The 24,405-nt window shown below is 46.4% G+C and overlaps 1 pseudogene; it reads left to right on the plus strand.

Moving 5' to 3' along the window:
- LOC115117698 (neuroligin-2-like) overlaps positions 1-24,405 on the plus strand; it is a 104,080-nt pseudogene that overhangs the window by 34,571 nt on the left and 45,104 nt on the right.

Here is a 24,405-nt window from a genome sequence, read left to right on the forward strand (position 1 = left end):
GAAAGAATTGAGTGTTCTTGATTTTCAAAACATGAATTTTCCATGTTCACTCAGTATTGACGTGTTTTAACTTGCCTCTGGTATATGGATTATTACAGTTTCCACATATCACAGCTCCATATCCCACATGCCCAAGGCCCTCTAATGTACCCCCATCTGCTACCTGTATCTGAGGCCTTAGAATGACCCAACACTCACAGAGCACAGAGGAAACTACGCATGACACATTTCTGCCCAATGTTAAGAGTAATACCATAGGAGGAAATACTCAGGCAGAACCCCCTGCTGTCTGCTCTCTGCCTCTGAGCTCCTCCCTCCTTCCCTCTCTCTGTACCTGTATATTGCCTCATTTTTGTTATGTTATATATTGTGTTACTTTTTTGATTTGATTACTTAAGTTTATTTAGTAAATATTTTCTTAACTGCCTTAAAAGGTCTACTACACCTGTTGTATTCAGCACATGTGACAAATACACTTTGATTTGATGTGTATCCCCACTCCCTCCTTCCTGTCTATGCGGACTGAGGTAGATGAGGTCACAGGCTCTGAATGCAAATCAGTTCCATGTCCTTCCCCACCAGGCCGCTATGTAGCCTGCTGCTTCCTCAACTCAAATGAAATTCAAATGGCTTTTTAGAATAATGGAAAGAAAACCTAATGTGAGAGCGAGAAGTGAGTTGACACACACACACACAAACACACACACACAAACACACACACATAGGGGCTCTATTTAGTCCAGCTGTGCCTAGTTCCCTCACATAGAGAATCTCCTATGCTATGCCAGCCGCCAGCCTGCTCGGTGAGAGCACTGTGTCATTGCCTTCCTATTTCCTCCAGACTCTCCTCAGCCAAGAGCCTCAGATCCTTCATTTTTATCGCTGGCGGAGTGGCCGTTTACCGTCCAGACTCTTTATTAAAAAACATATTTCAGCAGGCATGGCCACAGAGCCAGGGACGGAGGGAGGGTGGGGGGGATGAAACTGGGAGTACTTGGAGCCGCTGGCAGGGACATGGTGGAGGCTTGATGCTGTGTTAGACACCTCGTCAAACACACAGCACAGACATGACCATATGCAGCTTCATCCCCTTTACGGAACTGGGGAAATGGACAAGGACAGCAGACGGCAGCTTGTGTTCAGGACGCTCCATGCCCACTCAAACATGGAGAAACAGTTTTTTATAACTGGAAGGGGGGCTCCCTGTATTTTAAAGAGCAACTGAAGGCAATAAAGAACTTATCTGGTAGAAAACGCCCTATGTGGCATCTATATAAGTCAGAAACGTTTATTCTAGTGTCAAAATTGACTACAAAGTGTAAATAGGATCATTTTAGTCATAAAGTCAGTCTCATCCAAAACAGAGTTTAGTAAGTGAGTTCGTCATGAATTACTTGAGGGTTGGGTTTTGATTTCAACAATGCTCACTAATACAGATGGATACACTGATGTGTTGTTTGCACTCTATCCAATATTACAGCATAACACACAGACAGTGAGACAGACTCCCAGAAGCATCTTAGCACTAAGAGCATCTTAATTCCATTGAAACAAAATGGACGAAAGATGATCTTAGTGTTACGATGCTTTTGGGAAACTCAGCTCTGCTCAGCAGGCAGCGGATCGGACTTTGTTTACATAACGAAACACGTTGCACACTTACTTTTTAATTATATATTTTTTTACTTGAGAAATACTGCCCCAAATGTTGTAGCTAGATGAATAATTGCACGACTAAAACCTCCTCTGCAAAATTGTCCAAATGAATTACAGATTTTGAAGTTTTCATTCGGACTATTTTGAGGAAATGATACGGGCTTTGTTCCTATGGTGTCTCATGGGGGACAAACATCAGCAACTGTCACATCCAACCTCACCCCAAGACGGAAATCTACTTTTTCTTAATGAGCAACAGAGAAACACATGCAGAATCAGTGTGTTCAGTTGCTCTTTAAACAGGACAGGAGCTGAGTTAAAATGACCAATCCATTGGATTTCATTGAATGCCAGTAAGTCAATCTGAGATGGACACTGTATACCAATGTTGACCCAGCTACATTTCAAGTGCACATATTCAAATCAAGCTTGTTCACATTATTCAGTTAGTTTTTTCGGTGTGGATGATTATACATTTACATTACATTTAAGTCATTTAGCAGACGCTCTTATCCAGAGCGACTTACAAATTGGTGCGTTCACCTTAAGACATCCAGTGGAACAGCCACTTTACAATAGTGCATCTAAATCTTTTAAGGGGGGGGGTGAGAAGGATTACTTTATCCTATCCTAGGTATTCCTTAAAGAGGTGGGGTTTCAGGTGTCTCCGGAAGGTGGTGATTGACTCCGCTGTCCTGGCGTCGTGAGGGAGTTTGTTCCACCATTGGGGGGCCAGAGCAGCGAACAGTTTTGACTGGGCTGAGCGGGAACTGTACTTCCTCAGTGGTAGGGAGGCGAGCAGGCCAGAGGTGGATGAACGCAGTGCCCTTGTTTGGGTGTAGGGCCTGATCAGAGCCTGGAGGTACTGAGGTGCCGTTCCCCTCACAGCTCCGTAGGCAAGCACCATGGTCTTGTAGCGGATGCGAGCTTCAACTGGAAGCCAGTGGAGAGAGCGGAGGAGCGGGGGTGACGTGAGAGAACTTGGGAAGGTTGAACACCAGACGGGCTGCAGCGTTCTGGATGAGTTGTAGGGTTTAATGGCACAGGCAGGGAGCCCAGCCAACAGCGAGTTGCAGTAATCCAGACGGGAGATGACAAGTGCCTGGATTAGGACCTGCGCCGCTTCCTGTGTGAGGCAGGGTCGTACTCTGCGGATGTTGTAGAGCATGAACCTACAGGAACGGGCCACCGCCTTGATGTTAGTTGAGAACGACAGGGTGTTGTCCAGGATCACGCCAAGGTTCTTAGCGCTCTGGGAGGAGGACACAATGGAGTTGTCAACCGTGATGGCGAGATCATGGAACGGGCAGTCCTTCCCGGGAGGAAGAGCAGCTCCGTCTTGCCGAGGTTCAGCTTGAGGTGGTGATCCGTCATCCACACTGATATGTCTGCCAGACATGCAGAGATGCGATTCGCCACCTGGTCATCAGAAGGGGAAAGGAGAAGATTAATTGTGTGTCGTCTGCATAGCAATGATAGGAGAGACCATGTGAGGTTATGACAGAGCCAAGTGACTTGGTGTATAGCGAGAATAGGAGAGGGCCTAGAACAGAGCCCTGGGGACGCCAGTGGTGAGAGCGCGTGGTGAGGAGACAGATTCTCGCCACGCCACCTGGTAGGAGCGACCTGTCAGGTAGGACGCAATCCAAGCGTGGGCCGCGCCGGAGATGCCCAACTCGGAGAGGGTGGAGAGGAGGATCTGATGGTTCACAGTATCGAAGGCAGCCGATAGGTCTAGAAGGATGAGAGCAGAGGGAGAGAGTTAGCTTTAGCAGTGCGGAGCGCCTCTGTGATACAGAGAAGAGCAGTCTCAGTTGAATGACTAGTCTTGAAACCTGACTGATTTGGATCAAGAAGGTCATTCTGAGAGAGATAGCGGGAGAGCTGGCCAAGGACGGCACGTTCAAGAGTTTTGGAGAGAAAAGAAAGAAGGGATACTGGTCTGTAGTTGTTGACATCGGAGGGATCGAGTGTAGGTTTTTCAGAAGGGTGCAACTCTCGCTCTCTTGAAGACGGAAGGGACGTAGCCAGCGGTCAGGGATGAGTTGATGAGCGAGGTGAGGTAAGGGAGAAGGTCTCCGGAAATGGTCTGGAGAAGAGAGGAGGGATAGGGTCAAGCGGGCAGGTTGTTGGGCGGCCGGCCGTCACAAGAGCAGCGAGATTTCATCTGGAGAGAGAGGGAGAAAGAGGTCAGAGCACAGGGTAGGGCAGTGTGAGCAGAACCAGCGGTGTCGTTTGACTTAGCAAGCGAGGATCGGATGTCGTCGACCTTCTTTTCAAAATGGTTGACGAAGTCATCTGCAGAGAGGAGGAGGGGGGGGAGGAGGATTCAGGAGGGAGGAGAAGGTGGCAAAGAGCTTCCCTAGGGTTAGAGGCAGATGCTTGGAATTTAGAGTGGTAGAAAGTGGCTTTAGCAGCAGAGACAGAAGAGGAAAATGTAGAGAGGAGGGAGTGAAAGGATGCCAGGTCCGCAGGAGGCGAGTTTTCCTCCATTTCCGCTCGGCTGCCCGGAGCCCTGTTCTGTGAGCTCGCAATGAGTCGTCGAGCCACGGAGGCGGGAGGGAGGACCGAGCCGGCCTGGAGGATAGGGGACATAGAGAGTCAAAGGATGCAGAAAGGGAGGAGAGGAGGGTTGAGGAGGCAGAATCAGGAGATAGGTTGGAGAAGGTTTGAGCAGAGGGAAGAGATGATAGGATGGAAGAGGAGAGAGTAGCGGGGGAGAGAGAGCGAAGGTTGGGACGGCGCGATACCATCCAGTAGGGGCAGTGTGGGAAGTGTTGGATGAGAGCGAGAGGGAAAAGGATACAAGGTAGTGGTCGGAGACTTGGAGGGGAGTTGCAATGAGGTTAGTGGAAGAACAGCATCTAGTAAAGATGAGGTTGAGCGTATTGCCTGCCTTGTGAGTAGGGGGAAGGTGAGAGGGTGAGGTCAAAGAGGAGAGGAGTGGAAAGAAGGAGGCAGAGAGGAATGAGTCAAAGGTAGACGTGGGGAGGTTAAAGTCGCCCAGAACTGTGAGAGGTGAGCCGTCCTCAGGAAAGGAGCTTATCAAGGCATCAAGCTCATTGATGAACTCTCCGAGGGAACCTGGAGGGCGATAAATGATAAGGATGTTAAGCTTGAAAGGGCTGGTAACTGTGACAGCATGGAATTCAAAGGAGGCGATAGACAGATGGGTAAGGGGAGAAAGAGAGAATGACCACTTGGGAGAGATGAGGATCCCGGTGCCACCACCCCGCTGACCAGAAGCTCTCGGGGTGTGCGAGAACACATGGGCGGACGAAGAGAGCAGTAGGAGTAGCAGTGTTATCTGTGGTGATCCATGTTTCCGTCAGTGCCAAGAAGTCGAGGACTGGAGGGAGGCATAGGCTGAGATGAACTCTGCCTTGTTGGCCGCAGATCGGCAGTTCCAGAGGCTACCGGAGACCTGGAACTCCACGTGGGTCGTGCGCGCTGGGACCACCAGATTAGGGTGGCCGCGGCCACGCGGTGTGGAGCGTTTGTATGGTCTGTACAGAGAGGAGAGAACAGGGATAGACAGACACATAGTTGACAGGCTACAGAAGAGGCTACGCTAATGCAAAGGAGATTGGAATGACAAGTGGACTACACGTCTCGAATGTTCAGAAAGTTAAGCTTACGTAGCAAGAATCTTATTGACTAAAATGATTAAAATGATACAGTACTGCTGAAGTAGGCTAGCTGGCAGTGGCTGCGTTGTTGACTTTGTAGGCTAGCTGGCAGTGGCTGCGTTGTTGGCACTACACTAATCAAGTCGTTCCGTTGAGTATGATAGTTTCTACAGTGCTGCTATTCGGGGGCTAGCTGGCTAGCTAGCAGTGTTGATTACGTTACGTTGCGTTAAAAGAACGACAATAGCTGGCTAGCTAACCTAGAAAATCGCTCTAGACTACACAATTATCTTTGATACAAAGACGGCTATGTAGCTAGCTATGTAGCTAGCTACGATCAAACAAATCAAACCGTTGTACTGTAATGAAATGAAATGAAAATGTGATACTACCTGTGGAGCGAAGCGGAATGCGACCGGGTTGTTGAGTGAGGAAGTTCTATTCGGTAGACGTTGGCTAGCTGTTGGCTAGCTAGCAGTGTCTCCTATGTTAAGGACGACAAATAGCTGGCTAGCTAACCTCGGTAAATTAAGATAATCACTCTAAGACTACACACTCTAAACTACACAATTATCTTGGATACGAAGACAGCAAAGACAACTATGTAGCTAGCTAACACTACACTAATCAAGTCGTTCAGTTGAGTGTAATAGTTTTTACAGTGCTGCTATTCGGTAGACGGTGGACGTTTGCTAGCTGGCTAGCTGGCTAGCTGCTGGGCAGATAGCAGTGTAGACTACGTTAGGACGACGAAATACGATAATTACGCAATTATCTTTGATACAAAGACGGCTATGTAGCTAGCTAAGAAGAAATTGCTAAGATTAGACAAAACAAACCGTTGTACTATAATGAAATGTAATGAGATGTAATGAAAAGTTATACTACCTGCGGACCGAAGTGCAGATGCGACCGCTCGCTCCAACCCGGAAGTTTATTATGCTTAAGATGTTTTTCTCACTCTTTTTTGGTTGCATCACACTACTAGTACTGGCTGCATCTGTTTTCTGCCTGTGACTTGGTGAGGTTGGACCCAGGTTCAGAGAAGAGACAAGATGAGGGATCAGTGATTAAGGATACTTAGAATCGGTAGCCGCAGGATCACGGTACACTTGAAAAACAACGAACACCAGGTCTCGAAAACGCACTCAGGAAACGAACGCACACGGTAAACATTTCAAGCTTCTGCAAAGGACAACAGACAAAACACACCTATTTTAACAGGGAAATCATAACGAATATATAGGACACACCCGAGTGTTGTAAATGTCTCTAGGACGGTCTCTGCTGCCCTCTGGTGACTGGTGGAACCATGACACAGCCAAATTCACTTAGCCTAATAAACAGTGTTCAAATCAAGGGGAAAACTGCAAAAGAATGTAAAAATGACAGAAATGGAAAAAGGCTATTTGCCCTTTTTTTTTCAATTTTACCCCCTATTTCTCCCCAATTTCGTGATATCCAATTGTAACTACCAACTATCTCATTGATGCAACTCCCCAAAAGGCTTGGGAGAGGCGAAGGTCGAGTCACACGTCCTTCGAAACATTAACTGCGAAGCCGCGCTGCTTCTTAACACCTGCTTGCTTAACCCAGAAGCCTGCCAAACCAATGTGTCGGAGGAAACGCTGTTCAACTTTGCTTTGTAGGTGCCCGACCCGCCACAAGGAGTCACTAGAGCACGATGAGCCAAGGAAAGCTCTCACGGCCAAACCCTACCCTAACGTGGAAATGCTGGGCCAATTGCGCACCGCCTTATGGGACTCCCAGTCACAATTGGTCTAAGGTCTAAGGCACAGCCGGCTGGGATCAAACCCCAGGCTGTAGTGATGCCTCAGTACTGTGATGCTGTGCCTTAGACCGCTGAGCCACTCAGGAGGCTATTCTATTTGCGCTTTTTAACCTGACTAGAAACCAAGGCTTTCAAATCGAACTGCAATATTCTTGTATAATGTAAGCAGACAAATAATATGTATACCATTGTGTACCAGACCTGTTGTCCCTCCATACAACCTTGTTTTCCTGGAAATGTAACAATGAGTTCCTTAGAGTGAAACTGATGACCATGAGAGATGAGGAAAGTGGAAATGAGGTATAGGAAATGTGTGTTTGTGATGTACTGTATGTCTGGTGGAGTATTCGTGAGTGTTTCAAGAATCAGTGTTTGTATTAAGGTGTTCTTGGAAAACCTTGGGAACATTGAGGCCATTCTTGCCAAGCCATTCAAGCAGGTGTATAGGTACTGTAGCTATCGCCTACTCTAACTGTCTGGCTGGCCACATGGAACTGACAATTCTGTAGCGCTGTCTCTGTCAGCTAGCTGTGAGAGCAGGCCCCAGCTCCAGCACACTACACAGTTCTGACACCGTCACTGAACACGGGCAAACCTGTTTGTTTCTCTCCCCACAGAGCCATGTCTCTGTCGCTGTCACTGTCTCTGTTAGGAAACAATGCTGTCATACCTGCTTGTCGCATCCCAATATGCACTGCAGAAAACATCCCACATTGTGCTCCAGCACATCAAATGCCCCCCCCCCCCCCTTAAACAAAATCCTGCTTTGACAGCACAACAGAACCCAACTGAACACATCCAACAATCATCTCAGATTGAGTCTCCTCTCTCGTCACAGAGTCACGGGCTTCCAGGAAGCAGGAAGCATTAGGTCCATGTAAAAGTCTTTAACTGAAGTCTGCCGCTCCATTTCAAAGGAGGACGGGTCCATTTCAGTGGAACTACTCCCTGTGCGCAGCTTAAGCTCTTTAATGGGTATTAGAGCAGGTTTAAAATCACAGTGTTCACCATTAAGCGGTTAGGTGTGGTTTTAGAGTGTTGCTGGGAAAGTGCTGACTTGGCAGGGGCCTAATCTACCTTCCCCTCCTTTACTAGTCTGTCTAACTGTCGTGCCTCATCCCTCCCCTCCCTCGCCCCTCTCACCCCGAACCCCTTTACTGGAACTGTCCTTACACCTGGGAGGCCTAGGGGTGGGAGGAAATCTGTTAAATATTATCGCTTCCCCATAGAATTGAGAGAGAGAGAGAGGTAGAGAGAGAGAGAGACAGAGAGAGAGAGAGAGAGAGAGACAGAGAGAGAGAGACAGCGAGAGAGAGACAGAGGGAGAGAGAGAGAGAGAGACAGAGAGAGAGGTAGAGAGAGAGACAGAGAGAGAGGTAGAGAGAGACAGAGAGAGAGAGACAGGGGGAGAGAGAGAGAGAGAGACAGAGAGAGGTAGAGAGAGAGAGAGAGACAGAGAGAGACATAGAGAGAGAGAGAGAGAGAGAGATCCAGAAAAGAGCCGCTAAATTCTACAAAGCGATTCCCAAACCTTACATGACAAAGCCATCACCTAGAGAGAGATGAACCTAGAGAAGAGTCCCATAAGCAAGCTGGTCCTGGTCCAGGACAGCAACACTATTAGACCCAACCAAATCATGAAAAAACAAAAAGATAATTATTTGACACATTGGAAGGAATTAACAGATAAACAGAGCAAACTAGCCCTAAACAGAGAGTACGCAGTGGCAGAATACCTAACCACTGTGACTGACCAAACTTAAGGAAAACTTTGAGTGTGTACAGACTCAGTGAGCATAGCCTTGCTATTGAGAAAGGCCGCCATAGGCAGACCTAGCTCTCAAGAGAAGACAGGTTATGTGTACACAAAATGAGGTGGAAACTGAGCTTCCTAACCTCCTGCCAAATGTATGACCTCAGATTACACAGATCCACAAATAAAGCAATTTTGATCAACTCCCATATCTACTAGGTGAAATACCACAGTGTGCATCACAGCAGCAAGATGTATGACCTGTTGCCACAGAAAAGGGCAACCAGTGAAGAACAAACACAATTGTAAATACAACCCATATTTATGTTTATTTATTTTCCATTTTTTAACTTTTTGCACATTGTAACTATTTGCACATTGTTACAACACTGTATATAGACATAATATGACATCTGAAATGTCTTTATTCTTTTGGAACTTGTGTGAGTGTAATATTTACTGATCATTTTTTTCTATTTTATTTCACTTTTGTTTATTATCTACTTCACTTGCTTTGGAAATGTTACATATGTTTCCCATGCCAAAAAAGCCCCTTAAATGTAATTGAATTGAGAACAGAGAGCGAGAGAGAGCAGTGCTGCTGGTCTGGGTGCGTCCCTCATCCAGACCGCCATTCATCCACTACTGCAGAGGGTTGGTTGTGCGTTTTGCCAATAGATCTGTCTCAGACAGAGGCTGCAGTTAGCACCCTATGTGGGAGCCATCAGAAGACAGGCGAAGAGATGTAGTTAGCACCCTATGAGGGAGCCAGGCGAAGAGATGTAGTTAGCACACTGTGAGAGTGATAAAGCTGCTGGCTCACCAACAGAGAGTACACTGTGTTTTTTAAATGAGTGAGTGTATCGCTAACACGTAGGGAGAAAGTAGTGTGTCGTTAGCACCCTATAACAGAAAGGGAGAGAGTGGTGTTAGCAAAGCTAGCATGCCAGGTGGCTGTGTGTGCGTGTGCGTGCGTGTGTGTGTGTGCACGTGCGTGTCGGGTGTGGGGACAGGATAGCGTGCTGAATCCTAAAAGTGATTGAGAGGGACTATAAAAGCCGTGTAGTGATTGTGCCGGCCATGTAGCGCTCCACTGACAGATCGAGACAATAAACAAATGAACAGGATCCCTATCGGCCAGGCTTAAAGAGAGCGGCGTGCCAGAAGGGTGGGGGGGTCACTCTGATAATGCTTGTTATTGGCTGTCCCCTATGGAACGTTTAACCACTGTTAACATTAAAGCTTAATGTGGGCCACCTGTGTGACCTTGGCGTAGGGGAGACCTGTCAGAAGCCCTCACATGGCTGTGTAAATACTGAACCACCACCCCCTGCCAGGCTCCCTGTAGGGATACTCAGGAGGATGGAGGGACATTCTGACGAGGGCATTGATGTCTCTGGATGGGATGTTTTTGTGTGTATGAATTTGTGAATTGTGTGTGCTTATGTTTATGCGTGCGTGTGTGTCTGTGTATGTGTATGTCCCTGGTCATCCTCCGAATGTAGTTGTGTATCCTGGCAGAACATACCCTGTGGACGTGATGAGGGCCCGGATACGCTGTAGCCTGAGGGCTGTAGCATTGAGCTAAGGGGCTGAGTGGGCAGATGCGCCATGATGGGTTGGCATTCTCCTGCCTGCCTTCTAACCACAAAGAATGATGGCTTGATTCTCCTCATTGATTTTCCTCTACAAAGCACTGATGTGTAGGGAATAAATGGGAAATGTTCTCTAGGGTCTTTCAGCAGGCACCTCTCAACTAGATCCTGTGCAGTGAAACAGACTAGTTTGGGGCTGTCTCCGCAGGACAAGCTGTGTTTGTAATGCTCTCTTACGTTTGGCTTTCGGTTGTTTGGGAGTCTTTTGTAAATGAGCGAGAAGATAGTCTCTTGTTGTGTTGTTACAATAACAACATTTTAACAAACGATACGACACCAGGCCAAGTATCATGATATGAATGAATCTGAATCTGTGACCTGGCATCCATTTTCAAAACATTCTCCAAAAACCTGTCACTGAAATTCATACTTCTACTCAATACAACACACTTCACACTGTTAAGTGCATAATATAATACTAGATATTATGTCTGATTTGCTCATATTTGCAAAGGCCTACCTGTGATTACAAGCATTTCGCTACACTCGCATTAACATCTGCTAACCATGTGTATGTGACAAATAAAATTTGATTTGATTTGATTTGATATGGCTGGAGGAATATACATGCATAATGATCTGCTTGTTATTGTGTCAGTAAGGGAAAACACTGCATAATGATCTGCTTGTCATTGTGTCAGTAAGGGGGAAACACTGCATAATGATCTGCTTGTTATTGTGTCAGTAGGGGAAAACACTGCATAATGATCTGCTTGTTATTGTGTCAGTAGGGGGAAACACTGCATAATGACCTGCTTGTTATTGTGTCAGTAAGGGGAAACACTGCATAATGATCTGCTTGTTATTGTGTCAGTAAGGGGGAAACACTGCATAATGATCTGCTTGTTATTGTGTCAGTAAGGGGAAAACACTGCATAATGATCTGCTTGTTATTGTGTCAGTAAGGGGAAAACACTGCATAATGATCTGCTTGTTATTGTGTCAGTAAGGGGAAAACACTGCATAATGATCTGCTTGTTATTGTGTCAGTAAGGGGAAAACACTGCATAATGATCTGCTTGTTATTGTGTCAGTTATTGTGTCAGTAAGGGGAAAACACTGCATAATGATCTGCTTGTTATTGTGTCAGTAGGGAAAACACTGCATAATGATCTGCTTGTTATTGTGTCAGTGAATTGGGAAAACACTGCATAATGATCTGCTGCTTGTTGATTGTGTCAGTAAGGGGAAAACACTGCATAATGATCTGCTTGTTATTGTGTCAGTAAGGGGAAAACACTGCATAATGATCTGCTTGTCATTGTGTCAGTAAGGGGAAAACACTGCATAATGATCTGCTTGTCATTGTGTCAGTAAGGGAAAACAATAATGATCTGCTTGAAAACACTGCATAATGATCTGCTTGTTATTGTGTCAGTAAGGGAAAACACTGCATAATGATCTGCTTGTTATTGTGTCAGTAGGGGAAAACACTGCATAATGAATAAGGGAAAAACACTGCATAATGATCTGCTTGTTATTGTGTCAGTAAGGGGGGGAAAATCATTGCATAATGACCTGCTTGTTATTGTGTCAGTAGGGGAAAACACTGCATAATGATCTGCTTGTCATTGTGTCAGTAAGGGAAAACACTGCATAATGACCTGCTTGTTATTGTGTCAGTAATGATCTGCTTGGGGAAAACACTGCATAATGATCTGCTTGTTATTGTGTCAGTAAGGGGAAAACACTGCATAATGACATTGTGTGTCATAATGACCTGCTTGTTATTGTGTCAGTAGGGGAAAACACTGCATAATGATCTGCTTGTTATTGTGTCAGTAAGGGGAAAACACTGCATAATGATCTGCTTGTTATTGTGTCAGTAGGGGAAAACACTGCATAATGATCTGCTTGTTATTGTGTCAGTAAGGGGAAAACACTGCATAATGATCTGCTTGTTGTTGTGTCAGTAAGGGGAAAACACTGCATAATGATCTGCTTGTTGTTGTGTCAGTAAGGGGAAAACACTGCATAATGATCTGCTTGTTATTGTGTCAGTAAGGGGAAAACACTGCATAATGATCTGCTTGTTGTTGTGTCAGTAAGGGGAAAACACTGCATAATGATCTGCTTGTTATTGTTGTGTCAGTGAAGGGAAAACACTGCATAATGATCTGCTTGTTATTGTGTCAGTAAGGGGAAAACACTGCATAATGATCTGCTTGTTATTGTGTCAGTAAGGGGAAAACACTGTCTGAAACATTCTACTCTTCAGTAAACACACACACCACTCTCTCTCTCTCTCCTACAAACACAAAAACGTTCCCAACGTTAAAGCGTTATGCACCAAACAGAATAGCACCAGAAAGAAATCATTTTTTTTATATATACTGAACAAAAATATAAATGCAACACGCAACCATTTTTTATATTTTTCTGAGTTACAATTCATAGAAGGAAATCATTCAATTTAAATCAATTCATTAGGCTCTAATCTATGAATTTCACCTGACTGGGAATACAGACATGCATCTGTTGGTTACAGATACCTTTTTATTTTTTTACAAGTAGGGGCGTGGATCAGACAACCAGTCAGTATCCGGTGTGACCACCATCATGCAGCACGATTCATCTCATTGAGTTGATCAGGCTGTTGATTGTGGCCTGTGGAATGTTGTCCCACTCCTCTTCAATGGCTGTGCGAAGTTGTTGGATATTGGCGGGAACTGGAGCATGCTGTTGTACGCGTCAATCCAGAGCATCCCAAACATGCTCAATGGGTGACATGTCTGGTGAGTATGTAGGCCATGGAAGAACTGGAACATTTTCAGCTTCTAGGAATCGTGCAAAAATGGTTGAATAAAATTTCAGCTAAATAAGCTTTTTGTGCTTATGGAACATTTCTGGGATATTTTATTTCAGCTCATGAAACATTGGGATCAACACTTTACATGTTGCATTTATGTTTTTGTTCAGTATAGTTTAGGCTTACATTAGGCCCATATGAATCCTACCTTTGAAGCACATCTCATGAGTAGCAGAACCTTTTCCTTTCTTCCTGTGCCAAATTAGCCTAAACCTACTGTCAAGTTACCAGGTTGTTAGCTAGGTAGGTATCATGACTGAACAACATTGTTTTTTTCAAACTAATAATTAGGTATGTGGGAGACATGGTTTGTGAAACTATTTGAAGTGCGCACAAATCCCAATCGAAAGAAGAAAAGGTATCTCCGTTAATATGGGTCATATTTCTCTACTGTTTAGGCTGGAGACAAGCCGTTTTCTCTGTTGTAAAAGCTGCAAGCAGGCCTGTCGCCAAGCAGTGCTCCATTTTACCCCTCTGACACTCAAAAGGCTGCTTGACAGTGAACTTCAAACTCAGACTGGTCTGTGCTCTTGATTATAACAGGTGATGTGTCATCATTGCTCGCTCTGCGTGCTGCTCCAATGTAACAAATGTACAACTAACAACAGACTCATCAGGGTCTGCATCCCCGTCTCCATCATGGCTAAATGATATATTTTTGAACTGACTGAGGAATAGATGCTCATGGAGAGCAGAAGGAGAGAAGCGGGTGAATGAGGGCTGGTAGTTATGGTTATAGCTGGTAGGGGGTTATGCTGGCTGATTACAGCTGCTACACGTGATGTGAGCATGAAAGTGAAGTGGATGTGACTGGACCTGTGCATACCAGAGACTAGTGGCTGTCGCTTATATTCAACTGAATTTAAACATTTTGTAGCAGGTTTTTTAGATCACTAGGGCTGAAAAAGTCAGTATCATATGAAACAGTACTACGGTATTCAAAAAAATGTATCAGAAGTATGGTGATGTTTTGGTATGGTGATGTTACCGTGGTAACCGGTATACCGTGCAACGCTAGTCTCTTGCTGGTTTGCCATTTTTGCTCCTCCCTTGGTTTCTTTTTCGTTTTCAGCAAAGTGAAATCATTTTCAATTTTCTCTTTTCTCTTTTTCCTCCCTTTTTTCTGAACCTTAGGTCCTCTCACAAAAAAACACGATGAGTCTACAATGAACAAACCAAGGGATGAAGGTATTTTTGCAGCATGTTTAACCCTTTTGTGGTATTTTTCAAACTTTTGGAGGGGATAGAATAACCAACTGACATTATATGTTGGTGTCTGTAAGTGTAATCACTATTATTATTATCTCATTCATTGTAATCGTCTCACAAAAATGTAATAAGTATAATAATATACACATAATATATTATATTTGATACCATAGCTAAAAGCTAGCTAGAATAGATAACTCAACGTTAATGTTCTCAAGTAGACTGATATAGACAGACATACTCCCCTCTCATCTATCATCTCTCTCATCTAGCTTTTTTCTTCGCTATCTCTCTTTCTTTCGCGCTCTCACGCTCTGTTTCTCTCTCTGTCTTTCTCTGTCTCTGTCTTTCTCTCGCTGTTTCTCTCTCTGTCTTTCTCTGTCTTTTTCTCTCACACACAACCACACACACACACACACACACACACACACATATACACACAAACCTCAATTGTTCCACACACCCCTGCCACAGCCATTTTCTCCTTTTTTGGTATATAGTCGAATTTTATTTGCATATCACTTTTTACAAGTCATGCTGTTTTGACTGTCCTCTGTCTTGCACCATCCAAAAGGTGAATACTTTATATTTTGTTTAATAGATGTTCTTTAACTGCATTGTATAGATTGGGTCTTTTGATTGATCCACTTGACCATTTCTTTATTTGATTATTTGTTGGGGAATAGGTGGGTTTTTACAGTAAAGGGATTACAGTTTGTTTGTAGGGGGGTGCTGGCATTTGGATACGATTCCAAGCGGTGAAGGTTACTGTCCCACAAACATTACACATCTAGGAAACCATGTAACTAGTTGTTAAAACTAGCCAGGGGAATGATGCCTTGTCTTTATATAATCAAGAGGTCTGAAAGATCAGACGTTTTACTATTGTGTTTGTGTGCGTGTGTGTGCATATGTTTGTGTTTGCATCCACTCGGGCTGTGTGTATGTGTTTGTGCTTGATTGTATGTGTTAAGGTGTGTTTGCTGTTTCCGTGTTCATTTCTCCCATTCTGCCGTCTCTAATTGCTATGGTTTAAAAAGAGACAGAAAAAGCTAATCCAATTGTGCGGTTTCTTAACGGTGAAAAGAGAGGGAAGGATGCGTACAGGAATCTGGAGGAGAGGAGCAGAATGACAGAAGAGAGATGAAAGAGAAAGGGAAAGGGGAGCGCTGAGAGCACAGGGGAGGGCGAGGAAGGGGAGAAAATGGAAAAAATAGTGGTGATGAAGACAAGTGCATGATGAAATGACATTTATAGAGCTTTGAAAGTGAGAGAGAGAGGGAGGAAGAGAGGGTGGATGAGTGGGAGACTAGGATGGAAAATAGTGAGAAAGAGAGAGGTAAAGAAGAGAGGAAGTGAGAGAGAATGCAGTCCAATATCAAGAGACTAGTAAGGCTGAGATGAAGGGAGAGAAATGCAGCAAGGGTGGAGGGGAGAGAGCAGCAAGGGTGGAGGGGGAGAGAGCAGCAAGGGTGGAGGGGGGAGAGAGCAGCAAGGGTGGAGGGGGAGAGAGCAGGGGAGAGAGCAGCAAGGGTGGAGGGGGAGAGAGCAGCAAGGGTGGAGGGGGAGAGAGCAGCAAGGGTGGGGGGAGAGAGCAGCAAGGGTGGAGGGGGAGAGAGCAGCAAGGGTGGAGGGGGAGAGAGCAGCAAAGGTGGAGGGGGAAAGAGCAGCAAGGGTGGAGGGAGAGAGAGCAGCAAGGGTGGAGGGGGAGAGAGCAGCAAGGGTGGAGGGTGGAGAGAGCAGCAAGGGAGGAGGGGAGAGAGCAGCAAGGGTGGAGGGGAGAGAGCAGCAAGGGGGAGGGGGAAAGAGCAGCAAGGGTGGAGGAGAGAACAGCAAGGGTGGAGGGGGAGAGAGCAGCAAGGGGAGGGGGAGAGAGCAGCAAGGGGGAGGGGAGAGAGCAGCAAGGGTGGAGGGGAGAGAGCAGCAAGGGTGGAGGGGGAGAGAGCAGCAAGGGGGAGGGGGAGGGGGAGAGAGCAGCAAGGGTGGAGGGGGAGAGCAGCAAGGGTGGAGGGGGAGAGAGCAGCAAGGGTGGAGGGGGAGAGAGCAGCAAGGGTGGAGGGGGAGAGAGCAGCAAGGGAGGACGGGGGAGAGAGCAGCAAGGGTGGAGGGGGGAGAGAGCAGCAAGGGTGGAGGGGGAGAGAGCAGCAGGGGGGGGGAAAGAGCAGCAAGGGTGGAGGGGGAGAGAACAGCAAGGGTGGAGGGGAGAGAGCAGCAAGGGTGGAGGGGTGGAGAGAGCAGCAAGGGGGAGGGGGAAAGAGCAGCAAGGGTGGAGGGGGAGAGAGCAGCAAGGGTGGGAGGGGGAGAGAACAGCAAGGGTGGAGGGGGAGAGAGCAGCAAGGGTGGAGGGGGGAGAGAGCAGCAAGGGGGGGAGGGGGAGAGAGCAGCAAGGGTGGAGGGGGAGAGAGCAGCAAGGGTGGAGGGGGAGGGGAGAGCAGCAAGGGTGGAGGGGAGAGCAGCAAGGGTGGAGGGGGAGAGAGCAGCAAGGGTGGAGGGGGAGAGAGCAGCAAGGGTGGAGGGGGAGAGAGCAGCAAGGGTGGAGGGGGGGGGGGAGGGGGAGAGAGCAGCAAGGGTGGAGGGGGAGAGAGCAGCAAGGGTGGGGGGCGGCTGAGTGAGACAGTTCTCTCTGCTCCCCTCCCACATGCACACATGAACTCTTATCATGCACTCTTATTATGCACTCGTATCATGCACAAACACATGCCTTCTTATCATGCACTCTTATCATGCACTAGCATATGCACTCGTATCATGTACTAACACGTGTGAAGTCACACATACAGTACACAGACACTAAATCACTCTACATCACTTTCTTTCACATACACATCCTACACCAACACACACTCCATCCCACACAAACAGGGGCATCAGCACCCACACAACACAGGGAAGGGGAAGGCATGACAAACCTAACCTAACGCACTGTAGCAGGCCTAAAATTAACGCCCCAAACTAGATCCCCTATGTACTGGTCTTGACGAGAAGGAAAAAAACTGAGGGGGAGGTTCTCTTCTGGACTGTTCAACCAATCTATTAAATGTGGAGGAGGATGGACTAGTCTGACTGGGTCAGTCCAAACCCCTGCTACAGGGTTAGCTCTTGTGCTCATGCTTAGAAAGACCTCCATAAAGAATGAATGAGTTCCACGCACTGTACAGAGTGATGAACAGCTGCATACAATGTCTATGATCTACAGAATATCCACAGTATGTATGGTGCAGTCAACCTATCAGATGGACCCATAACCCCCATATTAATATGATATACATATTACATGCATAGTACATACATATTATATACATATTACTCAGACGTCCACAGCAACACTCTCAGAGGCAAAGTACCTGGTGCTCTAGATGTCCTAGCTCTGCTGGAGAAGAGTGACACTCTCAGAGGCAAAGTACCTGGTGCTCTAGATGTCCTAGCTCTGCTGGAGAAGAGTGACACTCTCAGAGACAAAGTACCTGGTGCTCTAGATGTCCTAGCTCTGCTGGAGAAGAGTGACACTCTCAGAGACAAAGTACCTGGTGCTCTAGATGTCCTAGCTCTGCTGGAGAAGAGTGACACTCTCAGAGACAAAGTACCTGGTGCTCTAGATGTCCTAGCTCTGCTGGAGAAGAGTGACACTCTCCAGTCCCAGTGCTGAGCGTCCCTCTCTGTCAATGTCTCTGTCGCTGTCTGTCCCTGTGTGTGTGTTGTTTGTCATGTGCTTGTGGTGTGTGACTGCCTGGTGACAGAGAGGAGAGCTGATCCATTAGCCAGGCGTCACACCAAGGGCTCTGCTTGCCTGGTAATGCTGGGATAATTGAACTTGTTTACATCTCCTCTGGGAAATCACTAGATACACACAATACACTGGAGAGAAAGGGAATGGAGTGTGTGTGAGTGTGTGTGTGTGTGTGTGTGCGTGTGTGTGTGTGCGTGCGCACTCCATTGCTGTATAATTGTGCGCATATGCGAAGTTGGTTGCATAAGAGAGATGGGGAAATCATTTGTGTGTGTGTGTCAGGGCTTTAATGTATTTAGTCTCTCGAGTGCACTGTAATATGTTCTATGAAGGATGACTGCATGTGTGTGTATTGACGCAGTGGTGTGTGTGTGCACATGCAAGTGCGGGTGTGCGTGTGTGTGTGTGATGCACTCTGGTGCATGTGTAACCTGAGATTCAGGTTGTGATGCAAATACGTGAGTAGAATGTGTTACCACGGCAACAGGCTCAGAGTGAGTCAGTGCAATGGAATGGCTGGTGCGGTTCTATTAGAGAGAGAAGAGGCAGTTTCCATAGCGACTCAGCATCGGAGCTGCCTATGTGTGTGTGTGTGTCCGTGTGCTCACGTGTGTGAAGTTTCCTACATGCATCTCTGTGTCCGTGAAGAGACCTTGCCATGTACAACTTTGTAACGGTTTATTTGATCTCATCCTGTCCCACCATTTTCTTGTGACATTACTCTTTCTACTCCTCTCTCTCTCTCTCTCTCTCTCTCTCTCTCTCTCACACACACACTCGTTCTCTCTGCCTCTGTGCTCTCTCTCTCTCTCTCTCTCTCTCTCTCTCTCTCACACACACTCTTTCTCTCTGCCTCTGTGCATATCTCTCTCTCTCCCCTTTCTCTCTCTCTCTTTTCCCATCGTTCTCTACATGATTTATTTACTCATCTCTCTCCCTCTGTATATTTTTGCATCTCTCTCTCGATCTCCATCTCCCTGTCTCTTTTCCCATCTCCCACCCCAGAAGCTCATCAGGCTAAACAGATGCTGTGCTGTTATTTATGTTTCCTCTTAGTCTGGCTCTCATATGAATTATCCACAGGGCAGACGCTAGGCTAACTGGGCAGCACTAGCAGCTCCGCCCTACTAAAGACACACAGACCATACCACAGCACGTCACAGAGAGGGGGGACCCTGTGAAACCCAGACCGTACCAGCATACTACAGAGAGGACAGTAGGAGAGACAGTGGCAGACTGTACCATAACTCGCCAGAGGGGACAGTGAGAGTTACAGACGGTGCCATAATTCCACAGAGAGAGGGGACCCAGGGAGACTTGTTGCACAGCACTACAAGAGGGGACAGAAACATACATAGACTGCCACAGCACTACAAGAGGGGACAGAAACATACATAGACTGCCACAGCACTACAAGAGGGGACAGAAACATACATAGACTGCCACAGCACTACAAGAGGGGACAGAAACATACATAGACTGCCACAGCACTACCACCATGTTCTAACATCTAATATGGCTAAGCACTGGATAGGTTCCCACACTATAGCTTTCACTTATAATGTCCTCTCAGTTCAGTTTGAAGGTCAGGAATGAGGAGAAGAAGCTTACCTTTCAGACTTTGGGGATATACACTGCATATACAAAAGTATGTGGACACCCCTTCAAATGAGTGGATTTGGCTATTTCAGCCACACCCGTTGCTGACAGGTGTATAAAATCGAGCACATAGCCATGCGATCTCCATAGACAAACCTTGGCAGTAGAATGGCCTCACTGAAGGGCTCACTGACTTTCAACACAGCACCATCATTCCAACAAGTCAGTTCTTTCCATTTCTGCCCTGCTAGAGGTGCCCTGGTCAACTGTAAATGCTGTTATTGTAAAAGTGGGAATGTCTGTCCTCGGTTGCAACACTCAATACCAAGTTCCGAACTGCCTCTGGAAGCAACATCAGCACGAGAACTGTTCGTCGGTAGCTTCATGAAATGGGTTTCCATGGCCGAGCAGCCGCACACAAGCCTAAGGTCACCATGCACAATGCCAAGCGTTGGCTGGAGTGGTGTAAAACTTGCCACCATTGCACTCTGGAGCAGTGGAAATGTGTTCTCTGGAGTGATGAATAACGCTTCACCATCTGGCACCATCTGGGGGATGCCAGGAGAACGCTACCTGCACCAAGGCATAGTGCCAATTTTAATGTTTGGTGGAGAAGGAATAATGTTCTGGGGCTGTTTTTCATGATTCAGACTAGACCCCTTAGTTCCACTGAAGTGAAATCGTAATGCTACAGAATACAATGACATTCTAGATGATTCTGTGCTTCCAACATTGTGGCAACAGTTTGGGGAAGGCCCATTACTGTTTCAGCATTACAATGCCCCCGTGCACAAAGCGAGGTCCATTCAGAAATGGTTTGTCGAGATCGGTGTGGAATAACTTGACTGGCCTGCACAGAGCCCTGACCTCAAACCCATTGAACACCTCTAACCACTTGGCTACCTGCTGGTTACTAGCCCAACACTCTAACCACTTGGCTACCAGCTGGTTACTAGCCCAATACTCTAACCACTTGGCTACCTGCTGGTTACTAGCCCAACACTCTAACCACTTGGCTACCTGCTGGTTACTAGCCCAACACTCTAACCACTTGGATACCTGCTGGTTACTAGCCCAACACTCTAACCACTTGGCTACCTGCTGGTTACTAGCCCAACACTCTAACCACTTGGATACCTGCTGGTTACTAGCCCAACACTCTAACCACTTGGCTACCTGCTGGTTACTAGCCCAACACTCTAACCACTTGGCTACCTGCTGGTTACTAGCCCAACACTCTAACCACTTGGCTACCTGCTGGTTACTAGCCCAATACTCTAACCACTTGGCTACCAGCTGGTTACTAGCCCAACACTCTAACCACTTGGATACCTGCTGGTTACTAGCCCAACACTCTAACCACTTGGCTACCTGCTGGTTACTAGCCCAATACTCTAACCACTTGGCTACCTGCCGCCCCTAGCGGAAGTGGTCCCCCCTTTGCTGCTATAACAGCCTCCAATTTTCTAGGAAGGCTTTCACTAGATGTCAGAACATTGTTAAAGGGACTTGCTTCCATTCAGCAACATTAGTGAGGTCGGGCACGGAGGTTGGGCAATTAGGCCTGACTCACAGTTGACGTCCCAATTCATCTTAGAGTGTTGGACTAGTAACCAGCAGGTAGCCAAGTGGTTAGAGTGTTGGGCTAGTAACCAGCAGGTATCCAAGTGGTTAGAGTGTTGGGCTAGTAACCAGCAGGTATCCAAGTGGTTAGAGTGTTGGGCTAGTAACCAGCAGGTAGCCAAGTGGTTAGAGTATTGGGCTAGTAACCAGCAGGTATCCAAGTGGTTAGAGTGTTGGGCTAGTAACCAGCAGGTATCCAAGTGGTTAGAGTGTTGGGCTAGTAACCAGCAGGTAGCCAAGTGGTTAGAGTGTTGGGCTAGTAACCAGCAGGTAGCCAAGTGGTTAGAGTATTGGGCTAGTAACCAGCAGGTATCCAAGTGGTTAGAGTGTTGGGCTAGTAACCAGCAGGTAGCCAAGTGGTTAGAGTGTTGGGCTAGTAACCAGCAGGTAGCCAAGTGGTTAGAGTGTTGGACTAGTAACCAGCAGGTAGCCAAGTGGTTAGAGTGTTGGGCTAGTAACCAGCAGGTATCCAAGTGGTTAGAGTGTTGGGCTAGTAACCAGCAGGTAGCCAAGTGGTTAGAGTGTTGGGCTAGTAACCAGCAGGTATCCAAGTGGTTAGAGTGTTGGGCTAGTAACCAGCAGGTAGCCAAGTGGTTAGAGTATTGGGCTAGTAACCAGCAGGTATCCAAGTGGTTAGAGTGTTGGGCTAGTAACCAGCAGGTAGCCAAGTGGTTAGAGTATTGGGCTAGTAACCAGCAGGTATCCAAGTGGTTAGAGTGTTGGGCTAGTAACCAGCAGGTAGCCAAGTGGTTAGAGTATTGGGCTAGTAACCAGCAGGTATCCAAGTGGTTAGAGTGTTGGACTAATAACCAAAAGGTTGCAAAATCAAATCCCTGAGCTGACAAGGTAAAAATCTGTCGTTCTGAACAAGGCTGTTAACCCACTATTTCTAGGCCATCATTGAACATAAGAATGTGTTCTTAACCGACTTGCCTAGTTAAATAAAGATTTTAAAAATCATGGCTGTGATTTTGGAATGAGAGGTGTCCATATACTTTTGGTCATGTAGTTTAGTTGAAGATGAGAGGCCACAGTAGAAAATGGAGATTGAATGGCACATATGCAGAAATGGATATATGATTTGAGTGAATGATGTTTTGTAGACATTCCTGTGGGTGTTTTTTTGTAAATACACTAAAAGTTGTGTCATCTGTTCCTCAGAATCTAAAGTTGTTCTACTTCTGTCTCTTTCTCTCATCCTGTGTGTGTGTGTGTGTGTGTGTGTGTGTGTGTGTGTGTGTGTGTGTGTGTGTGTGTGTGTGTCTGTGTGTGTGTGTGTGTGTGTGTGTGTGTGTGTGTGTGTCTGTGTGTCTGTGTGTGTGTGTGTGTGTGTGTGTGTGTGTGTGTGTGTGTGTGTGTGTGTGTGTGTGTGTGTGTCCATGTCCCTCTCTTCCCCACAGATATCCGTGACCGTCGGAAGAAGCCGGTGATGTTGTTCATTCATGGCGGCTCCTACATGGAGGGGGCGGGAAACATGTTCGACGCCAGCGTCCTCGCAGCCTACGGCAACGTCATCGTGGTCACCATGAACTACCGTCTGGGCGTACTTGGTGAGTATTTCTGTCGGCATACTATGACATCACTTCCTGTTTGCACCGTCAGTCCTCAGTACTCTTAGTCTATGGTTTATCTCTCCTGAATTAGATGCCTTGAAATTATATAGAGCAAGGATTTTTTTCCTGATCATGTAAACTGACCAGGAAATGTTCTGGGTCATTCTTGTACAGATGTAGGATCTTAATTTGAGCCAGTCTCCTAAAGCAGGAAAATCTTCCAGCAGGGGTTGATACATTTTTTGTTAAGGCAAATCAAGTCTTACATTTTAAAATGGAAATTACAAACTTTTGAAGGCTTTTTAAAACCTTGAAAATACTACAAGTTTGCATTTCCTGCAATGCAGGAACATTTTCAGCAACAAAAGAGTGATCCAATCCTGATCCTACATCTGTAGTCTACAGCTAGGTCCTGGACTTTGTCCTGACCACATGACCTGAACAGGAGAACCATCTGGCCCTAGCTGAACCATGACCTGAGCATTGTGTGGTCTGCCCCTGTGTACAGACTGAGCCAGTGGACAGGAGTTTAGTCAGCTGTTCTGAGGGGCTGACTGCCTGCTTGTTTCAACAGGTGTTTGTTTGTATACAATACACCACAGTATCCATTGTGGTTGCCAGGTTGGGTAATGGGATCTTGTTTACTGTATCAAGCCTGTCTCAACACATCAGAGTATTCTTCAAGAGAGAAATTGGAGGACTTTATGATACAGTTCAAGCTTTCCAACTAGTGTAAACCGAGTGAAATGTGACCCAGACAGTCATTGACAGACCGGGCCAGCCAGTTGAGAGGTTTGAGAGTTTAAGGTGCACCTGGCAGCAGTCCTGCTAAATTTGGGCCTGTGTGTTTTGTGGTCATGTTTCATGTGCTATTATGATTTCCTACATCTGTCTGACTAACTGGAAACATTATTGAGTGGAGCGTGAGAACAATCCTCTGTGTGAACTCCAGTTCTCTTAACGCACTATTTAATCCTTGCGCTGCATGCTGCTGTAATGGACTGATCCAAATGCTCCTCAATGGTGTGCATGTTCACGTCATTCTTAAGCCAAATAGTAGTCTTTTCCTGTGTGATTTACATGCTCATGTGTGTAGTAGTTGTGTATGTACTGCATGTGTGTGCGTCTGTATATGTATTATGTAGGTATGTGTGTAATTTACCCTTGTGTAGTGTACCACTCACACACACTGACAACAGAGGTAAAGAGCGATCTTGCTGAGCGATGCAGAGGGATGATGCAGTGTCCTCGATTCCTCTAACATGGTTGAACATTTTGGTACGTGGGCGAGTAGACTAACCTCTCTCTCTCTCCCTCTGTTCTGCTTCAACTGGGTTACTCTACTGTACTGAAGGGATTATATGTGTGTGTGTGTGTGTGTGTGTGTGTGTGTGTGTGTG

The sequence above is a fragment of the Oncorhynchus nerka genome, linkage group LG19 (genome assembly GCF_034236695.1).
Source record: "Oncorhynchus nerka isolate Pitt River linkage group LG19, Oner_Uvic_2.0, whole genome shotgun sequence".
NCBI lineage: Eukaryota > Metazoa > Chordata > Actinopteri > Salmoniformes > Salmonidae > Oncorhynchus > Oncorhynchus nerka.